An 11,400-nucleotide genomic window follows, 5' to 3' on the forward strand; every position below is an offset into this window, starting at 1 on the left:
TGGATCATGGTCTAATAAACCCACAAGAGAAACCCATGTTCTCAAAACACCAAGTCGCTCGATCAGGTTCTCATGAACTAGAAATCTATCTAATCTCTTTGTTATACCCGCCTCCCCTGAATGACCATTCTTCCATGTAGGAGCAAGTGGTTCAGGAAGAATGTCCACCAAAGGGTTTTGAACGAAGAGATCCTTAAAAAAATAGCTCAATGGATCTAGTTTTCATTTTGGCCCCCATATCTCCCCATTGTAACTTTAAATTCAAATCACCACACAACTTTGAGCGAGCCCATTTTAAGCAAACCACTGCAATCTACCCGATGCCAAAATTCCATTTTGGCATTATAAGGAGCATACACATTGCATATATGAATCTTATGGCTTGAACCTCTAGCAAATCTAGACAATAAAATCCCTGTGCAAGTATGAAATGCCAGAAATTTAAAATATGGCGGGTTCCACATAGTAGCCAACCCACCCGATTGAGCGCTCCCATTTGTTGCACATACCTTCCAACCTAGACATTACTTAAAAAAATAAGATCATGCCTTTTCATCCACCACCATTGTTTCTTGTATAATAATGATTGAAGGTTTACGAACCTTGACCAAATGTCCGAGGGATAAAAACTTAGGGGCTTCCCCAAGACCTCGAATATTTAGAGACATTATAATCATGGTCCATGCAACGAAATGGGCCACATAGCTTTAAAGGCCGAGAAGAGTTCTCCATAGCAGGAGTAATATGGGACTGGTCATTGAATCCACAAAGTTTATAGCTTTGGGAGAGGAAAAAATGACCTCCAGAGAAACCATTTTAGATTTACTGTTGGCTTGTTGGGGCCTGGCCCAGGTTCAGAGGTGATTTAGCCAAACAAATCTTGGTACTACTAACCCTTTTGGCAATAGTTCGCGGAGTGTGGACTAAGGTCTCACCCGAAGTAGTATGGGAGGGTGCTAGAACCAGGTTTCCGCACCCTGGAGATCTCTGATGAGTGCAAGTGGTTCGCGGTTGCGCACATTGCTACGTGCACTTCCTGTACCTCGCAGCCTGAGATGCTGCCTTCGCGCAGACCTACTCGAGGGCCGAGCACTGTTATTAGTCAAGTCCTTACTAGTAATCTAATGTTAGTTGATTAACTTAGCTTAATTGTATGCTTTCCGTTATACTTAACAATATTCACAGTTCATACAAGTGCGCATAGTAAATAAACAATATAATTGCAATTCATATCCAACAGATAATAACCCAAGAATAGATACACGGAATTCAGATAAAAATTCTCTTTATTATTCTCTTCCTTCGGTTATAGACTCTATTATGCCCTGCGCACTCAGCTGCAGGGGTCCGCGCACTTAGCTGCAGGGGTCCGCGCACTCAGCTGTGGACTCTACTAGGCCTCTGCGCACTCAGCTGCAGAGCCTTTTCCTACTCTACGACCCAAGACACACTTCGCACTTCGACTTAATCTCTAAGACCCTTCATTTCCATCCTCTATTAGATGATGTCTTTACAACTTAGAGCCTCACTCTATTTATACAATCCCATGGTCCGCGGACCATGGGTAGGCCAACATTACATTCAAAACTTAGGGCGGACAACCCTATGACTCTAACATACATTTCGTGCCCACAATTCGCGGAGCTTTACAACAATATCAACTCAAAACTTGGGCTTTGAGCCCCAAAACATGTCGTGCGGGGATTCCATGCCTAACATTTACTACCTGTTGTAGCGGCTACAACCACCCTCCAAAATTTGTCCTTAGCTTCGTTTTGGAGCCTCCCTACAAACTTTTCACAGCAGCTTGTCTTGCTTCGTCAAGTTCCCAAGCTTCAATGTTTTGCTTGCACAAAGGTAGTCTATCGATTACAGCGTGATGCATTCCCCTCATAGGCTGATCACCCCGACTTGGTCCAGTTGCAGGCTGAGCAACTCCCCCAAGAAATTTCGCAATTCTGGAGGGCAACCAACCTTCCCTCTAGAAATTGCACAATCTTGACTGGCAGTCTGCTGGGCTCCAGAATTCCGCAATTCTGGCAGTCAACACTCATAATGAAAATTGCGCAATTTTCCCCAGCAGGGCTGCTCGGCCCAGAATTTGCGCAAACCTGGGCAACAGTCAACTGCTTTTCCCATAAATTGCGCAAATCTCCTGGGCAGTCAGCCTAGCTCCCAGTGAGAAATGCACATTTTCTCCCAGCAGTCGAACAACCTCTCACATGTGCAACTGAGTTGACTGTTCCCTCTGGGACCAAGCAAAACAGACTTGCATGCATGGGTTGCTTCTCCCAAGGCAACATGCAAAGGCATTACTTGTTTCAGGGATCTATTTTTAGTAGTTGGAGGTTACATGCAAAGATCATTTCATAAACCTCCCACCAAGTGTTGCTTTCCCTAGAGTTGTGGCATGCACATCACAACTTCGATGTTATCAAAACTCATCAATCAGACGTCGCAGAGCTCATTCCCCACATCAACCTTGCAGCTCTGACATCCCACATCGCATCTAGGAGCTGTCGGCACACTCAGCTCAACTATTTTGGGGTAAGCCCGCTTTCCATGACTTGTGTTACATTTCTGGCACTTTATGTGTTTCGCTTCGTATGAATGTTGTCTGCTTGATTTCAGTGGGCACTTGTTGTCGCTTTGATACATACTAGCTTGTACTAGCACCGTTTCAATTTTCGTTGCTATCTCACTGTTGTCGCATGCATAACGCTGTTTTTCATGAACGATCGCCAATTCAACGACTTGCCTCACCCACATGCATGTTGTTACATTTTCTGAATCTGTCACTCACTGTTTGCATACATGATCATTCACTTATGCTTACACCCATATCACCATGCATTCACACTCACACTCACATTCACATTTAGTTGTTGTCGACGAGTTTGGGAAACCTTGGCCCGAACTCTACCTTCACCGAGACAACATTGCGCAATCCGAGGAAGGAAGGCTTTGTCTTTCCTCTCTAGAAATGCGCATTTCTGCCCATGCACTATCCTCCAGGACTGTTTTGTGAATTTCTGAGGGACAGTGACTGCTGGCCCAAAAAATTGCGGAATGCAATCACTGAGCCTCCAGCCATTGCCAGTTGAGATTGCGCAATTCTAGTAGTCAACAGCCAGACTGGATTGTGCATTGCGTACTTCCAGCAGTCAGTCAGTCTCCCAGCAGCCCAGACTACCTTGCGCAGTCTTGGCAGTCAGTCTCCCGACCTTCCGTCCGAAATTGCGTAACCTTCATGATCAATCACACAAATATGTTGCAAGTCAGTGCTCAAGTTCATTTTGGTTTTCAATTGACAGATTACTTGCCATGAGTGTTGCCATGTCTCCAGTTATTGCAAGTGTTCATCTGCTTCTTAGTAGTGCAAGTACAATGGTTTTTAAGAGAGCTGAGTTGAAGACACCATTCAGAGCACATCTGGAGATGCAATGGATCAAATGTCTATGAGCTTGTCTACTCACGAAGATATCAAGTTGTTCGTAGACAAGGATATCAAGATATGACAGCAACAACATCACAACGAGCATCATCATGAACAACAGCTGAAGGCAGCATACCAAATGCAACAAATGCAAGAGGAAAGTTGTTGACAACACAGAGGCGGAACAAAGTTGCAAGCTAAAGTAGATCCACTAATGATGAAAACAAATTTGGAGACTCAGGTTATGAGGTGACGGCGCGACATGAAGATCGCACGAAGACAGATAATGGAACAAAGAAAGAGTTGCATGTGCTGAAGTAACAATTCAAGGAAGAACATGAAGCTGCACGGACAGAAGAATGAGTTGCAGCAGGAACATGAACAACGATGGATGCAACATGCACTCACAGATGAAACTATGCCCATACAAGTTATAGATCTATCCCAACAGTTGGCACGGAGCAGACATGGTGAGCGGTGTTGTTGATCGCATGCAAGGGATTCAACAACATGCATGTCATTATGTGCATGCATGTGATCCAACTCATTTAACACACTCACCAAGGCAAAGACAAGAAGCAAGTCCAACTGGAGCTGAACATGTACTTCGGCAAGTTGATGCACATGACCACCAACACACACTTGAAGATTAGCACGGACACTATGCATCAGCGTGTTGCCAGTTCAACCGCACCCAAGAAGACCATGTGCATGTTAGCAAACGAGTTAGATGAAGGGGCTGAACCAATGCACCGGTTGCAATGAAGGCGAGAGTTCGCTTCGACAAGATGTCACCATGGGGTGCATGCACACCATCACAAATGACCGAGCTTGGCATCAACTCACCACCTTCAACATCACAAGCATGTCAAAGAGTTGGTCTCATCACAACTGACCAAGTGTTAGTGATGTCTTGCATGACTTGCTCAAGCCATGTTGTCTAACATGAGTACATGTGCATTGTAATGTAATGTCATGTCAAGTGTAATTCAAGTGTCAATAGTTGGATGTAACAGTGATAGAGTAGATGAAGAGTCATGAGGGTAGATGAACTGTCACAAAGGGGAATGTCAAGGGTCACCCCACCCTTTGCTATAAATAGAGCCTCATAACTCATTGTATAGGATTTTGGTCAGTCAAGCTTCCGATAAGACTATCTTGGAGAGAGCTTGGACAGTGTTGTAATGTGATTTGGCTTCCCCACTGCACGGAGCTAGTTCATCTCTTTGGAGGAGCAGGCGAATATGGCTGTAACGTTCCACTATTGGGGCTAGGGGGTGTACATGGATGTATTGTATCACTGGAACTTACACTTCTTTATATAATAAGAGCTAGCTCGTTTCATGCATATGTTGTATTGTATTCCAACTGTCTTGTTTACTCTAAATGGCATATGTATTTGCTTTCTTACGCATGCATGTATGGACTGTTCCGTATGAGTATGTATGAATCTTTCTAAAATGTGTTGATTGGTTTAACCATCACTTTGGATTGCCAGCTGACTTGCTTTCCAGCTTGTGATGTATCTTTGCTCATGTGTTCCCTTCCCATCCGAGTACTATTATAGGTTGCCAAGCGGCGCACTCATCTCAACCCACATGTGTTAGAACCTCTCATGCACCTTCCTTAACTCACTGTCACACCCTTGCTACCAACAGAGTTATTTTACTTGCCTTTGTGTGAAATCGCGGTCAAGGCATTGCTATACGATCCACTGCTGAGACTCCCACACTAAACGGTCTGAGGTTTAATTGAGACTTCTTACTGGGGAGATCCCCTGACATTTTGGTGGGTCCAACACCGTCAACATTTTTGGCGCTAGAAGGAGGGCCATATGACAAGCTATGCCCTCTCATCCAATTTTGAACCTTTGCATACCTTTCATGGATTCTTGCACTCTTCTCCCTCCGCGTTGTTTTTCGAGTCATGAATATGTCACCATCACGGGGGAGTTTTTCGATCTCTTGTCCACTTACACGTATGATGGTGAAGGCGAAGTGGTCTGGCCTGAGTACTTACATGACTTTCTTTCCATGCTTCATGAGGAAGATGGGTGTTCTGACGAACATGCCAACTTGTTGCTTGCATACACACTTAATGAATCTCCATGTCAATGGCTGCTCAGTCTACCGGCTGAGAGCGTGCACTCACTTGAGCACTTTTTTGATCTCATTGAAGACACTTTCTATCATTTTGATCCAGATTATCTTGACCAAAAAATGTTATAGCAATGGAAGGGTCCACATAAATCGGTTATGGCTTTTTGGCAGTGCTTCTGTGACTTGTAGTTTCAAGCTCTGAGGAGCTAGATGAAATTTGCCTATCTTTGGGACTGATTCGAGTATTGCCTTAAGAAATATGCCCATCCCAAGAAGAAGCTTGAAATCAAGCCTCGCTCAACATTCTTCAGTGAGGGAGCTGCGCAATCTCATGTGGATGCGGTCACTGTCTCGACTGACTGTCTGCCTTCCCCTCATTCAACAGCTCCACCACTGTCGAGTGATGTTGAGGATCATGCTCACACACTTGTTCAGCTTTCACATCCTCCCAACATCACTTCACTTAATTTTCGCGCAATGTTGGTTGTGAGTCCCTCGAGTTCCCATATGAATTCTGTTGCACGACCTCTGTCTTTGCACTCGAGTGTTCCTCCAGATGATATTGCCTTGTGTTCATCCATTTCGGACTCTTCACTTGTTGTGAATGAGGAACAAGGCACTGACGGAGTTGGTGTTGCACAACCAACATGTGCTATCATTCATGAAAAGTATGAGTGGGAGCTTGAGCATCATCACTTGGCGAAGGATGACTCCCTTCCGTCCGAGCCCCCTCCGTTCTTTCCTATCATCTTTGGTGAACTTGCAATCCATGATTTGGCATGTGTGTCTTCATCCACGGATGCACCTATTGTTGATCACTTGCATGTTGGTCCATCATTCGACAACAGAGAGGATAAGTTATTCATTGAAAATCCACTTGATCTTTAATCTTTCTTTTCCGGAAACACAGAGGATGAGTTTGTTCGCTTTTCATCTACCCCTCTGTTTGATTCATCAGATCATGAGGATGCCGATGAATTCATTGATTTTTTTTTATCGTGGCGGTCGTGATCCATTTATTTCCATATTTGATCACAATCATGACTCTATCGTAGTTGATCTTTCAAAGCCACCGGTTTATGATGATCTATATGATGATGAAGTTGAAACACCCAATACTGTCGAGGCACTTCAACGTGAGCTGATGGTTATGTCAGGTCCTCGCTCTCTTGGGTTTAGTCTCACTTCTGATCAGGAAACTGATCAATCATCCAAGGCTCATCATCACTCATCTGTATGCATTGAAGATCAATCTCACACATAGATCATACTTCCTCCACTCGAACTGCACGATCCCATCGCTCATGCATTGGAGGAATCTTACATTGCAAGAACTCGTTCGCGACACAAGTTATCTTTGTTTCTTTCGTTTGCTTGCATGTCACAGTTAAGAGTGTGCTTGTGCTTCAAAGTTGCACGTAGTGTCACATAGCACCATGAGAAGTTCACGGACTGCTTGTCATGGCACTTGAAAACACGAAGTGTGGTTGTATTCATTGTTATATCTTTCTTTTTTTCTTGTTCGCACAATTGGGTTGCTCGCGAACCAAGCCTTCACCAACATAGGTCAACCAATGCGCCGGTGGCTGCATTCACTTCACGTGATCAGGCCCATGTACCATTAGTGTAAGAGTAGGAGTAGTGTTTGCTTTCAGTTGTTTGCTTGCATGCTTGTTTGCTTACATGCTTTGTTTGTTTGTTTGCTTGCTTGCTTGTTTTCTTACTCACTTTCGCTTCTGCTCTTGCTTTGCTTTGTTGTTTGTTTGTTAGTTCTCTTGTTTCGTTCGTAGGTTAGTTTCGCATGAAACCATGTATGACTCTTGAATCGAGTTGGTTGAAGTATAAGAGGGCTTTGACAATTATCACTACTTGGTTATCTGTCATCTTGCCTTTGTATTAAGAACTTGTTACTTTTAGTCTGTGATACGTTGAAGAAAAATACATACTTTTCGAAGTGAACCTTGGTGAAAACAAAACGCTTGCGCGCTAACTAGTATCACTTTCTCTAGTCGGTTGTTTTTGGGTTAACCCTTGTCAGCTCAGTCAAGTAGAGTAAGGTGAGGAAAAACCTTAATAGGCACGTCAGAGATACAATAAACTACTTCTCTACAGGAACAACCTCTTCTGCTCTCAATAAGTTGGGATCCCTCTTCCGTCTCTGAAATGAATAAGTGCTACGCACAGTTGAAAAAATGGAAAATGAAAAAAATGAAAAGTGAAAAAATTCAAAATGAAAATGAAAAATGAATAAGACGAAAGAAGAGAAAGGCTTCCTGCACAAGAAGGTGATGCAAGTAACCTCGCCGGGGTACTGACCATGCTCGTTGGTAGTGGAGCCATGCTTGTGTTTCTATGTGACTCCATCGGGTACTGTCTAGGCCTACTGGCAGCGTAGCAACACCAAACTAAGGCTCTAACGACTATACTGTTTGTGCACCAATATACCCCTCAACCCCAATTGAAACAACTGTATTGCCTTGGCTTGGAATGTGTGTCAATCGACCAAGAGCTTGGTAAATGCTACATCTTACAATCAAGTTAGTGTGAAACCAAGATGAGCTGAGAACTGAACAATACATCTGGAGGTGTTAGAATTTCTTTTCATGAACAAGGTCCATTCAGAGAGCTGGAGTTCTACTAGTGTGTCGCCAAGTGTTGTAGCAGCTACAACCACCCTCCAAAATTTTGCCTTAGCTTCGTTTTGGAGCCTCCCTACCAAATTTTCACAGCAGCTTGTCTTGCTTCGTCAAGTTCACAAGCTTCAGTGTTTTGCTTACACAAAGGCAGCTTGTCAATCACAGCTTGATGCATTCCCCTCACAGGCTGATCACCCGGACTTGGTCCAGCTGCAGGCTGAGCATCTCCCCTAAGAAATTGTGCAATTCTGGAGGGCAACCAACCTTCCCTCCAGAAATTGCATAATCCTGACTAGCAGCCTGATGGGCTCTAGAATTGCGCAATTCTGACAGCAACTACTCACAGCGAAAATTGAGCAATTTTCCCCACCAGGGATGCTCAACCCAAAATTTACGCAAATCTAGGCAACAGTTAGCTGCTCTGCCCATAAATTGCGCAAATCCCTTGGGCAGCCAGCGCAGCTTGCAGCCAGCGCAGCTTGCAGCCAGAATTGCGCATTTTCTCCCACCAGTCGAACAACCTCTCGCATGTGCAGCTGAGTTAATTGGTTCCCTTCAAGATCGAGCAAAACAAACTTGCATGCATGCGCTGCTTCTCCCAAGGCAACATGCAAAGGCATCCCTTGTTTCATGGATCTATTTTTAGTAGTTAGAGGTTACATGCACGGATCATTTCAGAAACCTCCCACCAAGTGTCGCTTTCCCTAGATTTGCGGAATGCACATCACAACCTCAATGTTATCAAAATTCATCAACCGAATGCCGCAGATCTCATTCCTCACATCAACTTGTTGGCTTAGTGGGTCCCGACTGAAGTTCAGAGTTACTTTTTCGAAACAAATCCCTACATTACTGGCTCTTTCGGAATCAATCTGCAGAGCACAGACTGAAGTCTCACCCGAAGTAGTGTGGGGGGATGCTGGAACCAAGTTTCCGCACCCAAATATGGGTGTGATGTCGTTTATGTCCTAAATCTGCCTTTGCGCAGATCGATAAGCATTTAGGGCTTATCAATATAACTACCCTTAATCAACTTCTATACCTTTGCGAACACTTACGACTATCTTTTGCGGACCCTAAATAGGCAAATCAACTACTTAAGTGTATCAAAGATGACTTATAACCCATCAATTACTCAGATAAGCTTAAATGTTCAATAACTTCAACATACAACAAGATAATCTTCGCGTAAACATTTAGCATCAATTGCATTCATATAACAATACAAATCGTGTAAAGTCACTCATCAATACAGTGTTATTTCATAAACCCATCATTTATCACAATATAAATGCATTCATGTAAAACAGAGTAAGCAGAAAAAACACAGGAATTTCTGGAATAATCTCTTTATTAATACTTCAGTTCTGCTTCCAGACTCAAGACTTTCTTGTGCACTCAGCTGCAGGGGTCCACACACTCAGTTGCAGACTCTACTCTAGGCATCTGCGCACACAGCTGTAGAGCTTTTCTTCTACTCTAAGACTTCTACGCTCTTCCTCTTACTGACCCATTACATTCATCTTCCTTTCTATTTCTTGCCTTAGACATCCTAAAACACACCTATTTATATAATCTCATGGTTCGTGGACCATGGGTAGATATTCAAAAGCTGATTCAACTTACATAAAAGAAGGGTAAAACCCTTTATGACACTTTCACTATCTACGCGCTCTGCGGCCACAACTTGCGGAGGCTTTACATTTTATACAACAAAACTTGGACTTTGGCCCCAAAATTGACCCTAGGAGACACCATCCCAACAGGCCCCCAACACAAAGATCGTGACTCACTCTCGAGTCACTCTGTTGGTGCGGAGAACTTACTACGAAGACCTCCTAACTCTACTTGTGCCACTGCCACTTCAACCGCGCTCTGCATGGTTTCCTGTTTAATCTGCTCCACCAGCTGCTCTGTTGTCGGTCTTGCACTGTCCTCCTTGATTTTTTGTTGCATGCTCTGTAGGCTCGCCAATTTCTCCTGAATGTTGGTAGAGATAATGTAGTCCTCATCCAGCCAAGGTCCCAATCTCGCCTTGAGGACCACCTCTTTCTTCTGCGCTGCTTCCACTTGTAGATGCAACTGCTTCACCTCCTACAACTTAGTAAGGCATTGTGTGGCAGCAATGGTGCACGTTGTTGCCCTTACTTCATCATACTGTTGCTGGAGTTCACGAGTTACTATATTTAAGGCTTTCAGGGTGCGATCTTCTTGCAGATACATGACTACCTCCTTTGCTTGCTCGAAAAGCGCGGTGCAGTCTGCCACCGTGGCATCCATTGTCACAATTCCATCCTTCATAGTGGCTTCGCGTTGTTCCCTGACCTCTGGTGGAGTTGAAGGTTGTGACTTCAACTCTAATTCTGTGATCTTCAAGTTCAACTCAAACTGAACTCGAGCCACTTCTGACTTGGCGTTGCGCACACCTGCAGCCAACTTTCTAATCTTTGCCTCCAACGACGCTTCCATAGGTATATGCAATTCGGGCACTCTTCGACAGGCTTTTGCCACTGCGATTACAAGCTAAGCGATCTACGCCTGAACTTTATACTCTAATATTTAGACACTTTTCCTCTTATTGACCCATTACATTCATCTTCCTTTCTATTGCTTGTCTTAGACATCCTAAGACACACCTATTTATACAATCCCATGGTTCGTGGACCATGGGTAGATCTTTGAAATCCAACTCAACTTACATAAAACAAGGATAAAACCCTTTATGACACTTTAACTATCTATGCGCTCCGTGACCACAACTTGCAGAGGATTTACATTTTATACAACAAAACTTGGGCTTTTGCCCAAAATTGACCCTAGGGGACTCCATCCCAACACAACCTTGCAGTTCTGACATCCCACATCACATCTAGGAGTTGTTGCCATGCTCAACTCAGTTATTTTGGGGTAAGCCCGCTTTCCATGACTCGTGTTTCATTTCTGCTTGATTTTAGCGAGTGCTTACTGTTGTTTTGATACATACTAGCTTGTACTAGCATTGTTTCAATTTTTGTTGCTATCTCATTGCTGTCGCATGCATGAAGTTGTTTTTCACAAATGGTCGCCGATTTAGCGACTCGCCTCACCCATATGCATGTTGTTTCGTTTTCTGAATTTGTCATTCATCGTTTTCATGCATGATCATTCACTTATGCTTACACTCAGTATCACCATGCATTCACACTCACATTCGCGTTCAGTTTCCTGTCGGTGAGTCTGGGCAACCTTG

The sequence above is a fragment of the Pinus tabuliformis genome, chromosome 8, assembly GCF_031772625.1.
Source record: "Pinus tabuliformis cultivar Carrire ecotype Pingquan chromosome 8, CPIR1, whole genome shotgun sequence".
NCBI lineage: Eukaryota > Viridiplantae > Streptophyta > Pinopsida > Pinales > Pinaceae > Pinus > Pinus tabuliformis.